Source organism: Microcaecilia unicolor, chromosome 10 (genome assembly GCF_901765095.1).
Source record: "Microcaecilia unicolor chromosome 10, aMicUni1.1, whole genome shotgun sequence".
Classification (NCBI taxonomy): domain Eukaryota; kingdom Metazoa; phylum Chordata; class Amphibia; order Gymnophiona; family Siphonopidae; genus Microcaecilia; species Microcaecilia unicolor.
In genome coordinates, this window is record NC_044040.1 from 45,722,712 (window position 1) to 45,743,622 (window position 20,911).

General features: G+C 40.7%; 1 long non-coding RNA gene across 1 annotated transcript; it reads left to right on the plus strand.

The window, feature by feature from the left end:
* The first annotated feature begins 6,893 nt into the window (after positions 1-6,893).
* LOC115478423 lies at positions 6,894-20,551 on the plus strand. The gene is made up of 3 exons (XR_003943516.1): positions 6,894-6,909; positions 19,915-19,922; positions 20,404-20,551. It is a non-coding gene; the product is annotated as an uncharacterized LOC115478423 (long non-coding RNA).
* The last annotated feature ends 360 nt before the right edge of the window (positions 20,552-20,911 follow it).

Sequence of the window (20,911 nt, forward strand, 5' to 3'; positions counted from 1 at the left end):
TACCTATGGCTATGTGCCTGCAGCTTCATGCCACAGGCAGCACAGATTAAATAACTCCAGGTATTCTAATGATATCAGTTCCGGCTGGTCACCCCTCCAAGAGGAGGCCAGTGGTAGGCTGGCTCATGCAAAAACAGATATTCTGGCACAAGTCCAGCATGAATCCTCTTGCTTTCCCAACAAACACCTCAGGTAATGCAGATTAAATATCTCCATGTATTCTAATGATAATGCCAGTTCCAGCTGGTCCGTAGTCCAAGCAGAGGCCAGTTGTAGGAACATAGTTGAGAGACTGTGCAAGGTACATTATTACTTTTTTTCTTATTATAAAAACTTATATTCTGCATAATCCATTATTCTAAGTGGATTACATTAGGAACATTCATAGTAAAACAGAAGACATAATACAGTATAAGTAATTCAGTGTCTAGAGATTGTAGGAGAGTCACAGGGATGTGTTGGAACAAGATGCAGTTCCGTGTATCTTATATTGGACATTTGGTGGTAGATATTCAGGTTCTCCCCAGCTGTAGGCATGTAAAAACAGTAACGTTTTAAGTTCTGTTTTGAATTCTTTGAAGTTGGTGATGTTTCATGAAAGTAGAGACTCATGTTGGATTAAGTATGGGAGTTTATGTGCTTATCTATCCAAAGAGGTACAGCATCAGAGAGAAAGATAACCTGATACACAGGATGGGTCAGTAGCTCCTAATCCGCTGCCCTCTACAATGATACTATACAAAATACAAACATTGTTTTCCTTGTTTATTAGTGTGCCAGATAAGTGCTTTCTAGATGATATCCCCTTACTTCTCCATTGTGTAGTAATGATTATAACTGTTTCTGCTGCAAAAGCTTGAAGTACATTTAGTTTTCAATTAAGAGTTTGATCTTTTTGGATGCAAAATGACTCTATTACCTCTGACCTCCATCAGACATACTTTTTTTTTATAATAGCCGTTTAGGGGATAATTCTTTAAGGAGCTGCCTTGTTTTAGGTTGCAAGAAGGTGCATAATTAGTGGTAATTTAGTCAGCATACGACCAATGAAATTGTAGATTTGAAAAAAATGATTCGTGGCATTTGCCAGTTGTAATTCCGAACTGATGGTCCAGTAGGTTTATTATAAATTTAAGTAATTGTTTAAATTTAAAAGGTAGGTCTTTTCAGTTTTATTTTTGAGGATTTATGTTGGCATTTTCATTATGTTTTTAGTTTTTTTACTATATCATACTCAGTATAATAAGATGGTAATTTGTTTTATGTGCTATACCTGCTTTGAGTCTCTGGGTAATGGCAGTTTACGTATCGAAGAATAAATAGCTAAATAAATAAAGTGTAGAGTACTTTTCAGAACTATAGCTGCTCTAAATGCAACACAAAGAGGCATTTCAGAGCTATTTTTCTGAGTGAACATCTTTCAAAGATTCCTGTGATCCTTACTGAGGAGTAAATAAATCCTATTTTACTTCCATTACCTTACATATACAGTATATTTTGTTAATCGTTAGAATTCATCTACTGCAAAATGAGAACATAACATTCAGACATGGAGAGCATTACAAGGAGAGATTTATGTGACTTAATGCACCTTGAACAGCAGTTGAAAATTAGCCTTCATGGGAAATGTCTTTATTTCAGAATGTAGTTCAATGGTTCCAGGAAATATTCCTGCTGTGAAAAAGCCTGAGTATTCTCCAGGGAAACATAAGTATTTATCATCATGGGATCATGATGTGTTGTGCCTGCCAGTGGAGAGATGGAAATCAAGTTCTTTATTCTTAGACCTCATGTTTACAACCGAGTGCAAAGATGGAAGCTGTATATGCAAGGTCCTGGGAAAGCCCTTTGAACCTTCTCGCTTGGGGACAGGAGATTTTGTAGTGTCTGTTGGGAATGTTTTGCCTACACAGAGTGTATATAAATGGTTACCACACTGCTAATGTGAAAGAATGCGGGCTTTACTAGGTTATGCACTCTCTACATGCTTACCATAGGATGGTTGGATAGGACAAACTGAACTGCACAAACTAGATGCTGATGATTGAGCGATAACTTGAGACCCTGTGAAGCAAGACAGAGGCAGTCATTCAACTGCATGTTATATGAATATGGAAGAATGTTTTTTTGTTCTACAAACAGGACTGAGAGCCATTTTTTTCTAAAACCAATGAAGAAATTTAGCATTAGTTCTTGTAAGTGCTTGTGGCTTTCCTACGTCTATAGGCAGCAGAATGGGGTGAACCACTGAAGCCATGGTCCCATCAATATTTTGCTCAGCATAGCATCAGCAAATAGAGAGCTTGGGGGTGTGGCTGGTGATCAGTTTGTTTGGCCTCTCCAACTAAAAAGGTATTTCGTTGTTCCTGCCTTTGTAACTCATGCATATAAGAGAAAAGACCTGCCATATCTCCTCAAATCCTCCACCTAACCACTTCTTCCTGCTTACAATGAGTCTCTTTTTCCATTGTTTCCACATAGACACACACTCGGTCTGATATTTAGTTTCTACCCAGATAAATGCTGTTGACAGAAGTCATACCAAAATTTTCAGCGGTACTGTCTGGATAATTCAGCTGAAAATTTCTACAGACTGCCCTGGTGCTATAAAGATAGTGCTGAGGTGGTCTGGGGGAAGTCTGGGCAAAATGGCAATATTCAGCACTGGTATCTGGCTATTTTGAGACAGTGAGGGGGTCTTTTACAAAGCATCGGTAAGCCCAATGCGGGCTTACTGAATGCTAAATCGGGACTACCGCTGGCCCAACGCGGCTGCCAGTGGTAGTTCCACCTCGAGCCATAAATGGCTTGCTTGGCGGTAACCCAGCAGTAATCGTGCATCGCTGCATGCTGCCCGGTTACTGCTGGGTTACCTCAGGAGCCCTTATCGCCACCTCAATGGGTGGTGCTAAGGGCTTCCTGTCGCATGGCCGTGTGGCCATGTTTGTCTGGGGGCTTTTTACCTGCTGCAGTAAAAAGGGCCCTGTCACGCAAGAAAAACGTCTTCCGCCACTAGCGCAGAGCCATTTTTCCCACAGCTTGGTAAAAGGACCCCTAAGAAAGCTGTCCTAAGTTATCTTGATGGTTAAATGGGTAACAGAGCTGAATATTGCCATTATCTAGGTAATTCACAACTCTGCCCCAACATTCTCAAATTAGCTTCTCAAAGGCATCCATCAAGAAAAGGATTACCTGCAGTTCTGCAAAGAGGCCAGGGTCTGGGTTTGGAAACAGGACTATGGTTAATTGAGCAGATTAAGTGGGATTTTAGGTTAGTCAGGAATGTCAGTGTATTCAGTACTGGTTTAACTATCAGGTAGTCTAGGCAACTGCATTGGGTGGCAGCTTGTGGGGAATGGCAAAGAGCTGCTGCAATCAAGGCATCCAAGAAGTATCAGCATATACTTTTACTTGTTAAAATGTTTGCAGTTTTATTTATTTTATTTTATTTTATTGCATTTGTATCCCACATTTTCCCACCTATTTGCAGGCTCAATGTGGCTTACACAGTTTTATTATGTCCATCTATTTATTTATTTATAGTATTTATATCCTGTTCACAACTAAGTGGATAACAAAAAACATACATAGTATAAGCAACATAAAACAATACAATAAATATTAAACACAATATCAAGACAACAAAGCGGCAAACCTCTCTAACCATCTATTCTCGGATCGCCTATCCATCAAGTATATGCCAGTGCAAACAAATGAGTTTTCAACCTCCTTTTAAATACATCAAAAGATGACAGTAAATGCAAATTGCCAGGTAGTTTATTGCAAAACGCAGGCCCAACAATGGCCATCGCACTTTTATTGGTGACTGAATAGTATATGTTTGGCGAATGAGTCACTACTAGTTGTTTTGCACTAGACCGAAATGGACGATTGGGGTCATAATGTTGTAAAGTCCACTAGAAAATAATCAGGAACCAATCCATCTACTTGGGTAAATAGCTTTGGGAAATTACCCACAATCCCCATCATTCTATATTGTGTTCTAAAAGTTAGACATCTAACATTTTGGGTTCAAATGGCAGTTAGGCACCTAACTTTTATCCCTCTTTATAGAATTATTTCCATTTTGTCTATCTATCTACAAAGCAAAGTTTAATACTGAAAAGCACGATACCTAGTTATGAATTTGTACAATATCATTCTGGGAGGGATATGTTGAGATTATTGTGATGACTGAGCATAGTGTTCAAAAACCTGGGAAGTGTGTGTGTGTGTGGGGGGGGGGGGGGGGGGGAAACACCTTGGAAAATGAAAGTTAATGGGTTTAGAGGGAATATGAAGGATGCAGATTCATCTAGGACACGTGATATCCTTGCACCAGCCCTGAGTACATTAGGAAGTTATTCATAATTGATAAAGTTTTGTATGTTTTTATTACTGTTGTACTTCACTTTGAGCTTTGTGATAGAGGCAAGTAATACATTGAAATAAACAAATACATAAATGAGCTTTTGAGACCACACAGGCTCTTTTTTCAAATATGACTCTAGGGATATCATATCTGAAAAAAAGACCAACAGAGACAATGATGGCAGCCAAAAGTGGGATGAAGGAAGCCGCTGACATCATTGTCTTTGATGGTCCTTTTGACACGGTGTTGTCGTTTCCTCTGCTCTTGTTTCTATATCTGAAGAAAAGACCCATGTGCTTTTGAAACTCATGTATTATAAAACATCGTTTTTTTTTTTTAAGACTTCTAAAAGATATTCTGGAGACTCCAGTTTTCTCCAAGACAAATGTATCAATATGATTCTAAACTGTGCTAATTATCTTCGCTTTATTTAGATGTGCAGTGCATGCAGAATAAAATTCAGCCAATCATTGTCATGTTGCATATTTTTCTTTATCCAGAATGGCTGTACATGACTCAAAAGAAAAACCTCACTTATTTTATGAATGGGTTTTTTTTAAGCTCTTCCTACAATGTGGGTTGGATAGATTTGATACAGGACAGCCAGGAAATGGGCAAGTCACCCTAGAGAGAGGCAAAGAGCTAACAAGGGAAACCACATAACCCCAGTGCTCATAAACTTTCAGTTGATGTTTAAGGGCCAGATGTGCAAAGGAGTTTGCATCCTTGGGGAAAACTGCTTTAAACATCTGACTGCATATGTTTGTGGAACTGGAGTCCTATTTGTTCAGCTTACTGGAATATAAATGAAATTAATAAATAAAACAATAAAATAAAAATTACTACTATATCCGGTTTTTGCATAGGTGGTCTAGGTAGGAAAAGAGAAGCTTAAATATGGACATCCACAGTTATTATATTACATTACATTATATTAGACATATCCCGCTGATACCATGAATAGTTTCAAGCGGGTTATATTTTAAACAAGCGTGAACCACGTGTAAAGATGCTACATATCATTCAATTATTAAGTGCAGTAAAGGTGAAAGAACATCAACTAGGGACCAGTTTCTATATGTTGAAATACTTCTGAAATAAAAAAAAAGTCTTAAGCGACTTCCTAAAATATAGATAATTTCCTATCAATCTAAAATTCTAATGATAAGGAGTTCCAAAATGATACTGCCTTATAAGAAATAGAAATACTACTACTACTACAAATCATTTCTCTAGCGCTACCAGTCGTACGCAGCGCTTCACAATTGAACATGAAGAAAAGACAGTCCCTGCTCAAAAGAGCTTACAATCTAAATCAGGACAGACAGACAGGACAAATAAGGGATAAGGGAAGGACAGACAGGACACATAGGGAAAAGGGACTATTGAAGAGAGAAGACAAGATAAAGGTTACGAGCAGGTGACAGGTTAGGAATTGAAAGCAGTATCAAACAGATAGGCCTTTAGCCCGAATAGACAATAATTCCTTAAATCTAACATTACACACCAACGGGAAGTACAGCAGACGTGGCGGGGCATAATCGAACGCAAATGCCTATCTCCATGGGCGTTTATTTCTGAGAATGGGTCTGTGAAGGGGCGGGCCGAATCGTATTTTTAAAAAAAATGGACGTTTTTGAGCTGGGCGTTTGTTTTTTTAGCGATAATGGAAACTAAAAATGCCCAGCTCAAAAACGTCCTAATCCGAGCCATTTGGTTGTGGGAGGGGCCAGGATTCGTAGTACACTGGCCCCCCTGATATGTCAGGACACCAACTGGGTACCCTAGGTCAGTGTGGTGGACTTCAGAAAAAGCTCCCACATGCATAGCTCCCTTACCACAGGTGCTGAGCTCCTAACCCCCCTCCCCCAAAACCCACTACCCACAAATGTACAACACTACCATAGCTCTTAGGGGTGAAGGGGGCACCTACATGTGGGTACAGTGGGTTTTGGAGGCCTCCCATTTACCAGCACAAGTGTTACAGGTGGGGGGGGGGGATGGGCCTGGGGCCACCTGGCTGAAGTGCACTGCAGTACCCACTAAAAGTGCTCCAGGGACCTGCATACACGCAGGCCTCTAGGACTTGTTGCTGCTGTATAACATTTGCACAGCAGTTGACACCTGAAGACTAATCTCTCCGAAAACGTCCTTTATTGGAATAACCGCCTTTACTCACAGTTAACTGCAGATCAGAGGTTGTGCCCCACTGGCAACGAGTCTCCCTGGTACTGAGATTAGCAGTAGGTCAGAGCTGGCAGAATGCTGTACAATGCCCTCTTTCAGCCACATTCAAGGTAATAACTAAGTTCTCTAACGTGGCTAACACAGGAAAGGGAACTAAAACTGGCTTACAAAAATGGCTACTACCGCATGACTGCAACAGGAAACACAACAGGGCACACTCTGACCCAGTAGGCAGGGGGAAAAGCACCATGGGAGAAGAGCCTACCAACTACCAACATCATGAGACTGTAACACAAGCTAATGAAATCATGGAGCCCAATACCCTACACCCACCACAATGCAATGCTGATGTGACCCTGTACTGCACCCGAGAGCCACATCTGGCCCAGGGAAAGGCTGTGACAGGATCGAACACATTCTGCTGTCATGGAGGTGGGTACGGCATTTGAGGCTGGCATACAGGCTGGAAAAAAAGTTTTTAAAGTGGGGGTTTTTTTGGTGGGAGGGGGTTAGTGACCACTGTGGGAGTCCGGGGAGGTCATCCCCGATTCCCTCCAGTGGTCATCTGGGCAGTTGGGCACTTTTTTGGGACTTGTTTGTGAGAAAAAAGGGTAAAAAAAAAATGACCCAAAATCGCGGTCAAGACGCCTTTTTTTTCGATTATCAGTTAAAGACGCCCATCTCTCCTCAGCTGATAACCACACCCCAGTCCCGCCTCCACCATGCCTCCGACACGCCCCATCAACTTTATTCGTTTCCGCGATGGAGTGCAGTTGGAAATGCCCAAAACTGGCTTTCGATTATACCGATTTGGGCACCTTTGCGAGAAAAACGCCCATCTCCCGATTTGGGTCGAAATATAGGCGTTTTTCTTTTTCGATTATAAGCTGGATTGTCCTCTTAAACGATCAGACTTATAACCAGTGGAAATATTAACCATTTTTACAAGATAGTATGGGGTCTCACCATGCAATATCCTAAAAACAAGCGTCCAAGTTTGAACTGCACCCTCAACTGCACCAGCAGTCAGTGTGTATCACAGTTTGCAGAGTATTTTACAAAGGGCTTGCTGAGCAAAGAAAAATATATGTTTGCTTTTATAGGAATGATCTACAAAGCACTTTAAACAAAATCATAAGCATAAGCATCGCCATGCTGGGACAGACCAAGGGTCCATCGAGCCCAGCACCCTGCCACCGACAGCAGCAAAAAGAACAACCAATTTGTCCCGCCCATCCTAGAAAAACTGTATTCCCTCATCCATTCACTAATATTCTATGGCTTTTTCCTCCAGGAAGCCGTCCAACCCTTTTTTTGAAGTCCGCTAAGTTAACCGCCTTAACCACCTTTTCCAGCAGCGAATTCCAGAGTTTAACTACGCGTTGAGTGAAGAAAAGTTTCCTCAGATTTGTTTCTAGACCTTCCAATAGTATTTCTCTTAGGAGCCCTTTTACCAAGCAGCGGTAAAAGGGGGCATGCGCTAGTGTCAGCATGTGTTTTTGATGCTCTCTGAGGCCCCCTTTTACTACAGATGGTAAAAGGTTCTGAAAAGTGCAAGCTATCCAAAGATAATGCTGTACATGAGCATTGTCGTTGGTACAGACAAGGATGACGAAAATGATAATGGGGATGGGACGACTTCCCTATGAGGAAAGGCTAAAGCAGCTACGTCTCTTCAGCTTGGAGAAGAGACTGCTGAGGGGAGATATGATAGAGGTTTATAAAATACTGAGTGGAGTGGAACAGGTAGATGTGAATCACTTGTTTACTCTTTCCAAAAATACTAGGACTAGGGGGCACACAAAGAAGCTATTAAGTAGCAAATTTAAAATGAATTAGAAAAAATATTTCTTCAGTCAATGAGTAATTAAACTCTGGAATTCTTTGCCAGAGAATGTGGTAAAAGCAGTTAGCTTAGCAGGGTTTAAAAAGGCTTGAATAATTTCCTAAAAGAAAAGTCCATAAGCCATTATTAAGATGAACTTGGGAAAATCCACTGCATATTCTAGGATAAGCAGCATGAAATCGTTTTTGCTGTTCTGGGATGTTGCCAGGTACTTGTGACCTGGATTGACCATTGTTGGAAACAGGATACTGGGGCTTGATGGCAATATCCCAGTATGGCAATGCTTATGTTCTTACATTCTTTCAGTTCTTAAATCTGGTTATGTGCTTTTAGCTAAGTTTTAAAAAGAGCTTCCATTCCTACAGGGCCTTTTGAGGACACATCATATGCTCCAGTGAAGAGAACTCATGTGACCTTATGGGCATACACTACATAGTATGAAGAGCTATTGAAAAAAATGAGAGCAATTTACTATGCATTAATCCTCTTTTTGCTAAAGCATTACAAATTTAATTCGGTGCAGCTTCTGAAATCTGAAGTTAGAAGAAACAAAATCCTAACATATATTATGTCCTCAGCGTGTGTTTACAACTTGCATCTCTTTGATAAGATTGTTTATTGGCATAGTTCTCCGCTTGAGCTGATGGGAGCACCAGACTGTGACAATAATAGGAAAGGATACAGATGACCATATTTTCCCGCAAGCAATAAATCTGAAGTATTTCATACATTCCACATATGGCTTGAATCATGCCATAAAAAAAAGAATACTCAGAGCTTACACTTTATGCTTAGTTTTAATGAAAGACAGGCTTACATGACTGTGCCTAGGAATTGAACGCCATTACAAACAGAAAGAGAAAAGTACTGTTTCTTATGGGCTTCATTCTGGAAAATTCCACAGTTGCAGAACTGGGAAACTTAGTTGAAATATTCACTGGTTGGTATATTTTGACAAGGAGGTTTGATTGACAGGAGATAGCGTCACGTGACAAGGCTGAAGCTGTCTACACCCAAGGAGGTTTAATTGCTTCCCTACGCAGCAGCTGCAATCTTGATATACTCAAAATACATTACTTTGTTTGACTCCACCTATTGGCTTCAGACCAGATAATGGGCCAAGCATGGTCCCACCATCTCCTGTCAATTAGACCTCCTTGTATTTTGGCATGCAGCAACAAAACATATTACAGTACTGTCTTGATTATCTGGCCTTCGCTGATCCAACCATCCGGCATGTCTGACAGACCTCTAGTGACGTCACACAGCTTCTCTTTCTTTCTTTTTTTTTTATTATGTTTATTGATTTTAAATCATATCACAAGCATTACATCTTGTTAAGAAAAAGAGAAAGAAAAAAAAACATTTTTCAATACATTATTCTACCAACATAATTCAACTTCTTTCTTAGACCACAATAATTGTAGTGGAGGGGCCAAGATACATTAGGAGTGAATCAAAAGAATAAGTTTTTTTTTAAGGAATAAGGCCTGGGTTCACCCACAAAACATTTATATTGTGAATAACATGTTCTTAAACTAACAGAGGATCTATTTGTTCACTTTCTTCAGATCTATGAAATTTCTCAAGTGTTCAGGATCTAAGAATTGATATTTATTTTCCAGATATTTAATCTGACATTTACAAGGATATGCCAGTATAAAATTAGCACCTAATGCCTTGACTTCGTCTCTCATTGCCAAGAAAGAACGTCGTCTTTCCTGGGTAGTCTTCACTACATCTGGATATATCCGAAGAGTTTCACCATAAAATGGTTTAGCCAAATTTCTAAAGTACAATTTTTTGATCATGTTCAAATCTTGTTCAAAGACCATTGAAACAAGGAGAGTTTGCCTCTCAAAAATCCCATCATTAGAATTTTCCAAGAAGGCCGATAGGTCCTGCAATCCTTCATTCCCCTCTATTCTCCTTTTAGGAACTGGTAGATAATATATTTTGTTGATTGGCGGTATTAAGTCTGAAGAAACAGATACATTTTCAACAAGGTATTTTTTAAACAACTCAAGAGCATTAATTTCAGAGGAGCGGGGGAAATTTAAAATCCGAAGGTTCAAACGTCTATTGTAATTTTCGATATTCTCGATTTTACGATGAATGATTGTTTTATCCTTAATCAATAAATCCGTTTTATTAGTCAGCAGTAAGATATCTTGTTGAACCTGCGTTTTATTTGAAGAAGTTTCTTGTTTCAATGCCTTGAACGCGATAGTTAGCGAATCCAATTTACTCACTATTTGTGTAGTCTCCTGAACAGCTTGAGTAACTATGGATGTTAAAGACCGAATTGCAGACAAAATAGATTCCAATTTGGCGCCATGTTCTCCCCCACTGCCTTTGGAGTGTCTCCGCCGACTGGTAATTCTTGAGCAACGACTTCCGAATGCTCCTGGACCTCCAGACGCTCCCAGGCAGTTGCGGGGCATGGCGGCAGGTTCACTTTCGGCGAGGACAAAGATGTTTCTAAACCTTGTGGGGTTAGTGCTCCTTCACTTTCCCGCACTGCAGGTAAACGTTCGCCGGTCATTCGTGGGGTGCTTGTGGCAAATCGGTCCAGCGTCGTCTGAATCGTCGTACCTAAAGCTGTCAGCGGTACGCTTCTTACGACACTCTTTCTTTTACTATGAGGCATATTCTACGATAATTTTCAGGTAAAGTGAAGGGAATTCAAAGACGCTCCGATTGCCAACAAGTCTAATCCGCCATCTTGGAAACGCCCACACACAGCTTCTCTTTCTGTTTTTCAGATCTGGAAATACTTTTACCACTAAGCAGTACTGTTGTGAGCCGGGACCCTGCTTTTACTGCCTTTGTTTCTGCATTTTTTGAGGAGTTACCATTGTTTTCTGTATTATCTGACTTTTCATTTATCTTGACAATGGATTGGTCCATTTAGGTTGGATGATTGAGACTGTACTGTAGGATCTGAAGGCGACAAGACAGTGTGACAAGGCAGTGGCCATAGCCAGAAGGTTGCTAGGCTGTATAGAGAGAGGTGTGACCAGCAGAAGAAAAGAGGTGTTGATGCCCCTGTATAAGTCGTTGCTGAGGCCCCACCTGGAGCATTGTGTTCAGTTCTGGAGGCCGTACCTTGCTAAGGATGAAAAAAAATGGAAGCGGTGCAAAGAAAAGCTACGAGAATGGTATGGGATTTGCGTTACAAGACGTATGAGGAGAGACTTGCGGACCTGAACATGTATGCCCTGGAGGAAAGGAGAAACAGGGGTGATATGATACAGACATTCAAATATTTGAAAGGTATTAATCCGCAAACGAACCTTTTCCGGACATGGGAGGGCGGTAGAACGAGAGGACATGATATGAGAGTGAAGGGGGGCAGACTAAAAAAAAAATGTCAGGAAGTATTTTTTCACGGAGAGAGTGGTAGATATTTGGAATGCCCTCCCGCGGGAGGTGGTGGAGATGAAAACGGTAGCAGAATTCAAGCATGCGTGGGATAAACATAAAGGAATCCTGAGCAGAAGGAATGGATCCTCAGAAGCTTAGCCGAGATTGGGAGGCGGGGCTGGTGTTTGGGTGGTGGGGCTAGTTCTGGGCAAGACTTCTACGGTCTGTGTCCTGAAAATGGCAGATACAAATCAAGGTAAGGTATACACAAGAAGTAACACATATGAGTTTATCTTGTTGGGCAGACTAGATGGACCGTGCAGGTCTTTTTCTGCCGTCATCTACTATGTTACTATGAGGCATATTTTCAAAGCACTTTGGGAGGCTAAGTTCCATATGTTTCTATGGAACTTTGGGAGGCTAAGTGCTTTGAAAATAAGCCTCTATGTATTTTATTTTTACTACTGGAGATCATGAATTTTTATTTGGGTCATGCAGTGAGAGGAGTCCTCTTAGGGAGGATCACTAGATGACTCCATGTCACCTAAGCCAATCTGATTCAGTCCTGCTTTTGCCTTATTGCATGCATGGAGATAATAATACTGCTTCTTTTAGGAAACATATTGAGTGGAGTGGAATGGGTAGACGTGAATCACTTGTTTACTCTTTCCAAAAATACAAGAACTAGGGGGCACACAATGAAGCTACTAAGTAGTAAATTTAAAACAAAGCAGAAAAAATATTTCTTCACTCATTGTGCAATTAAACTCTGGAATTCTTTGCAGAGAATGTGATAAAAGCAGTTAGCTTAGCAGTGTTTATAAAATTTTGTAAAAGAATTTTCCATAAGCCATTATTCAGATGGATTTGGGAAAATCTACTGCTTATTTCTAGGATAAGTAGTGTAAAATTTATTGTACTCTTTGGGATCTTGTCAAGTACTTGTGACCTGCATTAGCACTGTCAGAAACAGGATACTGGACTTGATGAACCTTCGGTCTGTCCCAGTGTGGCAACGCTTATGTTATGTACTAATATTACAGACCTCATATTCAGTTGTGGTGCACTCTCTGCCAGTACCAAAATATATTGCACTTCTGGTACAGTTCACCTCCATTTTCCTGTCTTCATCTAAAACACTGCCATTTGAGAGCTTTCCCAATATTGGTTTGTGCTCTGTCATGTCTTTATCCGTGATATGGTTATGCTCTTTCCTGATGCTCTTTAGTTATCCAGAAGGCTTTTTATTTATTTTTTTTTATTTATAAGCATTTCTATTTTTATACAAGACATTGCATTACTTGTACAGAAAAGATGGTTATCTTAGAAAATTAAGCTAAAGAAAAAAAAAAAAAAAGAAAGAAAAGAATAAACTCTATTATCTCTAACCAATCTCAAGTTCATGATAAGAGTTCAAGATTCCTAAACAGTGGAGATTTAGGAAATTTTTAAACACATTTGTAATCAGACGTGAACCAATTCCTTATTACATTAACTAGAGCTTTTTGATGTTATGAAAGCTGCAAGCTGAGGGTTCGTAATAAACATATTTAAAAGACTGGTATTTAACCACGCATGTACAGGGGTATCTTAGGAAAAAAGTAGCTCCCATCTGAAGCACTTCAGTTTTCATTTGGAGGAATTGTTGCCGTCTTTTCTGGGTATCTCTTGATATGTCCAGGAATATTTGAATTTTTAGACCTTTAAAGGTTTTTCCTTTATTTTTAAAGAACATCTTCATTATCCCATTTTTATCAGGAGCCAACGCCACTGTAGCCAACAAAGTGGCTGCTGTGACTTGTTCTGTATCTGAAGATTCTAGAAGTGCTAATACATCTCTAATGACTGATTTACTTGAGTTTGTTGGTTACTATCTTTTTTTAACAGGAAGGTAATACACTTGTGTGAAGGGAGGGATATTCACTTCTGGAACCTCCAGTATTTCTTTAATATAATTCTTTAACATTTCACGAGGGGAAGCAGCAAATTGTTGAGGAAAATTCAAAAATCGCAAGTTGTTACTTCTTGAGTAATTTTCAAGAAATTCTGCTTTCCTCCTCAGATTAGTTAAATCTTTCAGCAAATTACTTTGAAGCAATTGCATATGCTGGAGGTTTTTCTCTTGTGATTGAACATTTAAGGTCAAAGATTTTAAACCTTCTTCTGTTTCTTTAGTTTTTACTTCCAAAACAGTCATATCTTGACTTATTTTCTGTACCTGAGAAAATAATGTTTTGCCCAGGTCAGCTATCAAGCACCATAAATTATCTAAAGTGACTTCTGAGGGTTTAACAAAGGAGACTGAAAATTGAGTGTTCGTTACCTCCGAACGCTGTGTAGGAAATTCTCCCAAAATAGTTGTACTTGCAGTTTCTATGTCCCCCGATGCTGTAGTCACCATTTCAGATCTTATTTGAGGAGTTTGAAATCCTAAACTCCTCTCTGCTCCACACAGATCACATTCTGCCTCTTGTCGCGCTAGCCCTGGCGTTCCTTCCATATGCCAGGCTAGGGACACCGCCATCGGGGAGCTGCTTCCGCTCGGCTGCGGGGGAGGAGCTCTAACGTTGGGGCTGAAGGTAACCTCTAGCCCAGAGTTCCACCGGGATCCTCCATCAACTCCTGGCTGAGCTAGCGGGCTGCACACTGATGCCACTGGAATGGGGGCTCACTGGATAAAAGGTTCAATAGAGCCGGATTAAGCCACAGGGCTCCGCCGCTGAGAGGACACGGCAGCGGGTCGGCCTCGTCTCTTAGGCATAATCAAGGTCAAAAATCACAGGAGCTCACACTCGTGTCTGATTCAATCAGCGGAATCGTATAATCACAATATCCATATACTTCTGGTAATTCTATCCAAAGTAACTCATCAAAACCAGTGAATAAATGCCTATAATTGACATGATATTATGTGATCACATAATATCATGTCAATTATAGGTGTTTATTCTCTGGTTTTGATGAGTTACTTTGATTCAATCAGCGGCCATCTTGGACTCAGAAAGTTTGTTTTTTAAAACTTCTCCCAGGATTTTGGCAGCTTCTTCCTGTTATTTTTTTTTTTAGTTATTATTATCATCTCTGATTGATGAATTGTCTATATTGAATTTCCTAGATGATGATCTGCTTGCATTGTTGGCTTCTGGGTTAACTACCTAAATTCCTTATTAGTAGTCAGTTCCTAATATACCAGTCTATTGAATCATTAAACTCACTCTGGTCAATATTTCAAATGATTTAATCGGGCAGGAGAGGCTCTTGCCCAATTGCACTCTGCACCACTACCAGGAGATCTGTGAGAATTCTGCTAGAGGTCACTGCAGATATTTCAGCCGATAGAGCCGCTAGGGGCAGGAGTGAGTGTGAATTGCACCTGTCTGGAATACCCCGTTGGACAATCAGGGACGTAAGGTAGGCCCTGGGGGTGTGTATCTGGAGGGGTTGGGGAGAGGGGCTGATCATGGGAATGGGGAGGTGCTGGGAGATGGTTACATTACACGGGGGGGGGGGGGGGGGGGGAGAGAAACTGACAGATGCACTTATGTGGGTCCTAGCCGATATTCTGCTGGGACTTGCATAATCTTCTATGTGAGTCCTGGCTGAATATTGGCCTGGACCCGCATAAGTTTGGCTGAATATCTAAAATTTCACAGAGGTAGAAGATTAGATCTCTGCTATCTCCTGTTTTTACTGTGTCTGCTAATAGAAACATGCACATTCATGGATGGTAATGCTTGTTGCAATGAAATATTCATCAACTTTTTTCCACTACAACATCCTAGTTATTCCTTCCCTCATACTGTCAAACTACTGTGAAAATGCCTTTATGAAAGATGAACGAGTTGTAAAGGTTTTCAGCTTCATGGCCAATTGAAAACCTCAAGGAACAAACCTGTACTTTCTCACTTTTCAAGTTAATTTGATATACTACTCATCAGTTTGGGTGGTTTACAAGAAAAAAAAGCTATATTATATAATGTGACTCTACATTCAGTTTTGTGACAACTGTGACCTATGCAAAGCGCGGTTTCCAGTCAGGCCAATCTGCTGGCCAATCAGAGGGTTGAATTTTATCAGCTTCACTAGCTCAGATACCTTTGTCATGTCATTGGCTGTTAAATCACAGAAGAGGCTGAATATGATTTAGTAAAACAGGACCTTATACTGTTAACTCTGGTATTCAGTAGCAGTTGGCTCCACCGGCTTCTCTTGGTAATCTCCTTCTATAGCATCACCTAAAGGTTAAGGCCATCATGACACTCAGGAAGAGAAAAGAACTGTTGAAATTATGTGTAAAACCTGTTTTTCTGGATTAATGTGTAAATGGAATAGGGAAATGGGACTTGATATACTGCCTTTCTGTGGTTTTTGCAACTACATTCAAAGTGGTTTACATAGTATATACAGGTACTTATTTGTACCTGGGGCAATAGAGGGTTAAGTGACTTGCTCAGAGTCAGAAGGAGCTGTAAAGGGAATCAAACCCAGTTTCCCCAGGATCAGAGTCTGCTACACTAACCACTAGGCTACTCCTCCACTCATATGCTGGTGTAATGGCAGATTGTTTCACCTAGGTGGTCACTTAATGTATACCAGGTATTATTATTATTATTACATTTGTACCCTGCGCTTTCCCACACAATGCAGGCTCAATGCGGCTTACATGTAGGCTTGCTTAAAGGTAGTCACTTAATGTGTACCTAGACAGTGGATAATCCCAACACATAAACAATAATTGTTAGTTGGGCCCAGGGCCAGGACTGGAATCGTCTGAGAGGCTGAAAAGCAGTTTTCCTCACTCTCACAATGACTCAGGTCACGTCAATGCTGTGTTCTGAACCAATGGTTTACTAAAATCATTTAAATGGCAGAATACAATGCGGCAGAGGCAGTAGAAATACAAAAGGTAATAAGTGGCAAAAACAAACATTTGCAAAGTCTCCAAGTTTATTCACACCTAATTCCAATCTCAGAGAGACGTCCAACTCTCCTTATCTCTTTATTCATCCTACTGATGGTAACAGGGAATAAACCCAGTTCCTTTAAGCCAAATGCTTGTTACTGTAGACAGCAGTGCAGTGCAGTTCATTTTAGGTTTTTACTTAAAGTTCACAGGTCCAATGTGGTATATATCATTCAGTGTAAAAAATGCAACGAAGGCTGCTACATTGGAGAAACAAGCCAGATGCTAAAGAAGAGATTTAATTTACATAGACACCATATGAAAAATGCTAGTACCAATAAAGATGTCACGCCTGTGGGGCAGCACTTTACAAAACCAGAACACTGTACCAGTGATTTCATGGTAAGAATCCTAAAAGGGAACTTTAAAACAATACAGAAACGTAAGACCTTTGAAGTCAGAATGATTAAATATTTTGACACCCACCAGACAGGACTTAACAAAGATCTGGGTTTTCTAGCCCATTATAAACCATAAAATTGTACTGCTTTGTCACCCTCCTGTCTCCATGTATATCTCCCTGTCCCTCATCCACCTGATTCTTCCTGTCTCTCACCTATCCACCCCCATCCTGTTAGATTGTCACTGGAATGCTTTGATGTTTCACTTATATATATACTGTCATCTACAAAATTTCCTTATTTCCGATCTGACGAAGAAGGGCAACCTTCGAAAGCTAATCAAGAAATGTCCAATAAAAAAAGGTATCATCTTATTTTCTTTTCCATGTCTTATTTTGTTTTATTTCTATTGATTACCTTTAAAAGTGGACTACCACACCTCTCTACTTAAAGTTCAGATGTTAGCATGAGATTCAAACACTCTGAGAATTCGGATTCAGGTCCTTTGCAATTGTGATCAGCTGAGGTGTTCTTGGCTCCTCAGTTACCCTGTAGTTGTAGTGGATACTGTATTTCCTTCAGCTCTACGGTGTCCATAGACCACCAGTGATGGGATGATATCCAGGTCACTTTGCTGGAAAAGATACATAGATAGACCAAGCTCTTCTTTCCCCTCAGTAGTAAAAGAGAGTGATGAGGGTTCCCTGCCATCCACTAGGGGTGTTGCTTAAACATCTCAGTCACACCTAGATACAGTTTACTGTACTGGCTTGGGTATCACAGTGCTAAGTCTAAACAACGTCTGGTCTATAAGGCTAGGCTTGAAGGATCTCCCCTTGCAGCTAGGACCAGAGTCTGGGGAGGATCAGGAACCTAAGACTGGGTTTCAAAAGTGAGTCAAGGTGATACAGTCAAAGGAGTTTCCTTCTGCAACCAGTTCCTTCCTCTAATTATAATTTGTCACTCCTAGCTTCTACCTTTCTGGAAGAGGTCAGAATGTACTCATGTCAAATATTGCTCTGCCTGCCTACTACTGAGATAAGACAAGAGGTGAAATTCTATTGGATGAAGTAGTGGCACAGGGATTCTATGCAGGTATCTTTATTGCTGGATTACCAGTTGCCCTGCATTAGAATTACTTTGGTCTCCTTCCTGGTTTTCTGGAGCAGATAGATTCCACAACAATTATGGGAACATATGTCATATATTTGCATGTTAGTTTATGTTTTTCTTTTTAATTAAATAAAAAGTTAATTGGCATTTTAATGAGCCAATTCCTTCTCTCACTCACTTGCTATGCTCACACTCTATCTTTCCTCACATAGTTTTGATGGTTCCTGATTTTTTACTTTCATTTTTTAATCTATTTTTAATGTTTGATTGCCATCTTTAATTTTGATTTGACATCTATATTTAGTTTTAGCATATGGAAAATCTGATCTTAAACAATTCTAGAAGTTCTAGAAATTGATGCAGGTTGACCCGTAGTGGTAGTTTCATGGTACTACCACTAGGAGCCAAGTTGCCAAATTAATAAATAAGGCAGTAGTTTGTGCACAGATTTTGTCTTCAAATTGTTTCTTCTTATCCTTCTTTCTAGTTCTTGAACCTGCAGCAGTTCTGCATTTTGCTTCATCTTCTCAGCACACAAATAAGTGAACAAAATAGGCAGGTAGTTCAGCTCAGGCAGTTCCTTTTCCTCTCAGTTAATCTACCTGAGAGAGCTCCATTTGCCCAAGTTCAAGCAGCAACACCCACAGTGATAGCTAGAACTTCACTACTGGCCACCCCTGTGCTTTTAAAGGTTAAACAAACTTCAGACTGTTCTCAAAAGGCATCATACTGAAGTAGCCAAACTTTCATCTCTGCTTTGATCATCTTGTTCATTATGATGCATAAATTCAAGTTCTTATTTCAAAGTTGCCAGCTGTCTCCTTCTCTATAAGGCTCTCAGCATTTTCCTCTGGGGCTTTACTACTACTACTACTACTACTAATCATTTGTACAGTATTACTAGGTGTACACATTATATGCAACATTATATGCAGGCACTTTCTCTGTCCCTAGTGGGCCCAAGATCTAAACTGTGGTAGGCTCTATGCACATGTAGCGTGCGCCCAAATGAGACTACCGCCAGGCTAATGCACCCTCTTGGTGGTAATTTCAGATTTGGTATGCACCCATAATGCATGGATGAATTATTTATGTATTTCCTCCTATACACGCCAGTTCTGGTGGTAATCGGCATTTGATGAATGCTGACCGGTCACCATGTGTGTAGAGCTGAGCCTTTACCGCTAGATCAATAGGTGGCATTAAGGGTTCAGGCTGGTTTTGGGCGCTTGCTGGTTTTATTTTTATTGTAGACCCTTTTCCCGTCCCATTAAAAAACCCCATTTTTTGTAGATGCGGTAAAAACTGGCCCGGTGTGGACCTAATACATGCACTTACACTACCGCAGGCCACATTTTACCGTGGCTTAGTAAAAGGACCCATAAGTTTTTGTACCTGGGGCAATGGAGGGGAACTGAACCTAACTCCTCAAGGATCTCAGTCTACTACACTAACCATTAGGCTACTCCTCCACTTCAGCTTTGAGCTGTAACTTCTCCCTCCCACTTCCTCCTTGGGGCCATGATGTAATTCTTGGTGAGCCTGGGAAAAGAGTGACTTTTCTAATAGGCAGCCTTGAGCTGGGATGATCCCTGCCTTTAGTGTTGACTTCCTGCCCTCTAGCTCTGCTCCTATCTGGGTTCTCCCTCTGCCCAAGGGTTCTCTGCCCATACTGCATGTCTGTGCCTATGGGCTTGGATGGTGTTAAACTCGGGTTAGGTTGCAGGCAGATCTGTGGTGCTCTTGGATCATTACAATGTGTAAATTGCAACTCTCATTGCAATTTGCCCAAACTCCACCCTTGAATACATATGCAACTGAGTCACATGAAAGTATTTGTGTTCTCATCATTACACATTTTTTTCTGCATGGGCTAATTTTATAGAAGGTATTGTACCCACATGGAGGGCTGGATTCTATAAATGGTGTCAAAATATGGGCTCTGGAAAAGATCTGGGCTAAGCGTGATTCTGTGAAAGGTGCACAGCCCTTTCAGCATAGTTTCCCAACAGGCGGTATGCATACTCCAAGGGGTACACGAGACCTCCCCAGGTGGTACGTGGTGTGTGGCTCCCGGCCAAAAAAAAAAAATATTAAGCATGATGGCATCCATCCCTCTGTCCCTCTCTCCACCCCATACCTTTTCAAAGCTGTCTTAAAAGATGGTTGCCGGAAGCGGGGCAGCGACAATGCGTGGCTCGTGCCAAAATTGGAGCATTCTGTATGATGCAACTTCCTGTTTCTGCATAGGTGGGCAGGAAGGTCAGACAGAAGGCTCCGATGTTGGCATGGGCAGCGCATTGTGAATCGCTGCTAGTTGCCAGCAACCACTCTAAGACAGTTTTAAAAAGGTATGGGAGGAGCGGGAGCAGGAGGGGGAGGGTTACTCTGTTGATACTTGTTAGACTTAGGGGGTAGTTGGCTTGATAAAGTTGGAAAATTCTGCTTTACAGAACAGTGCTGAGTGCTGAATTCTGTGCCTAACTCTGAGTGCCAGACTGAAATGTGGTGTAATTTCCAGTGGCCAAGTTTGACACGCAGATCCATTATTCCATAACACTGCGCTGATTTTCTCAGAATGTCCCTGACCCACCCATGTCCCTCCCATCGCCACCCCCCGTTTTGGGTTCCATGCTATGTAATTTTAACTTCAATGGTCAATTAACTTAAATTGATTGATGTTAATTGGCTCATTAAATGATTTATTCACACGCACATCTGTG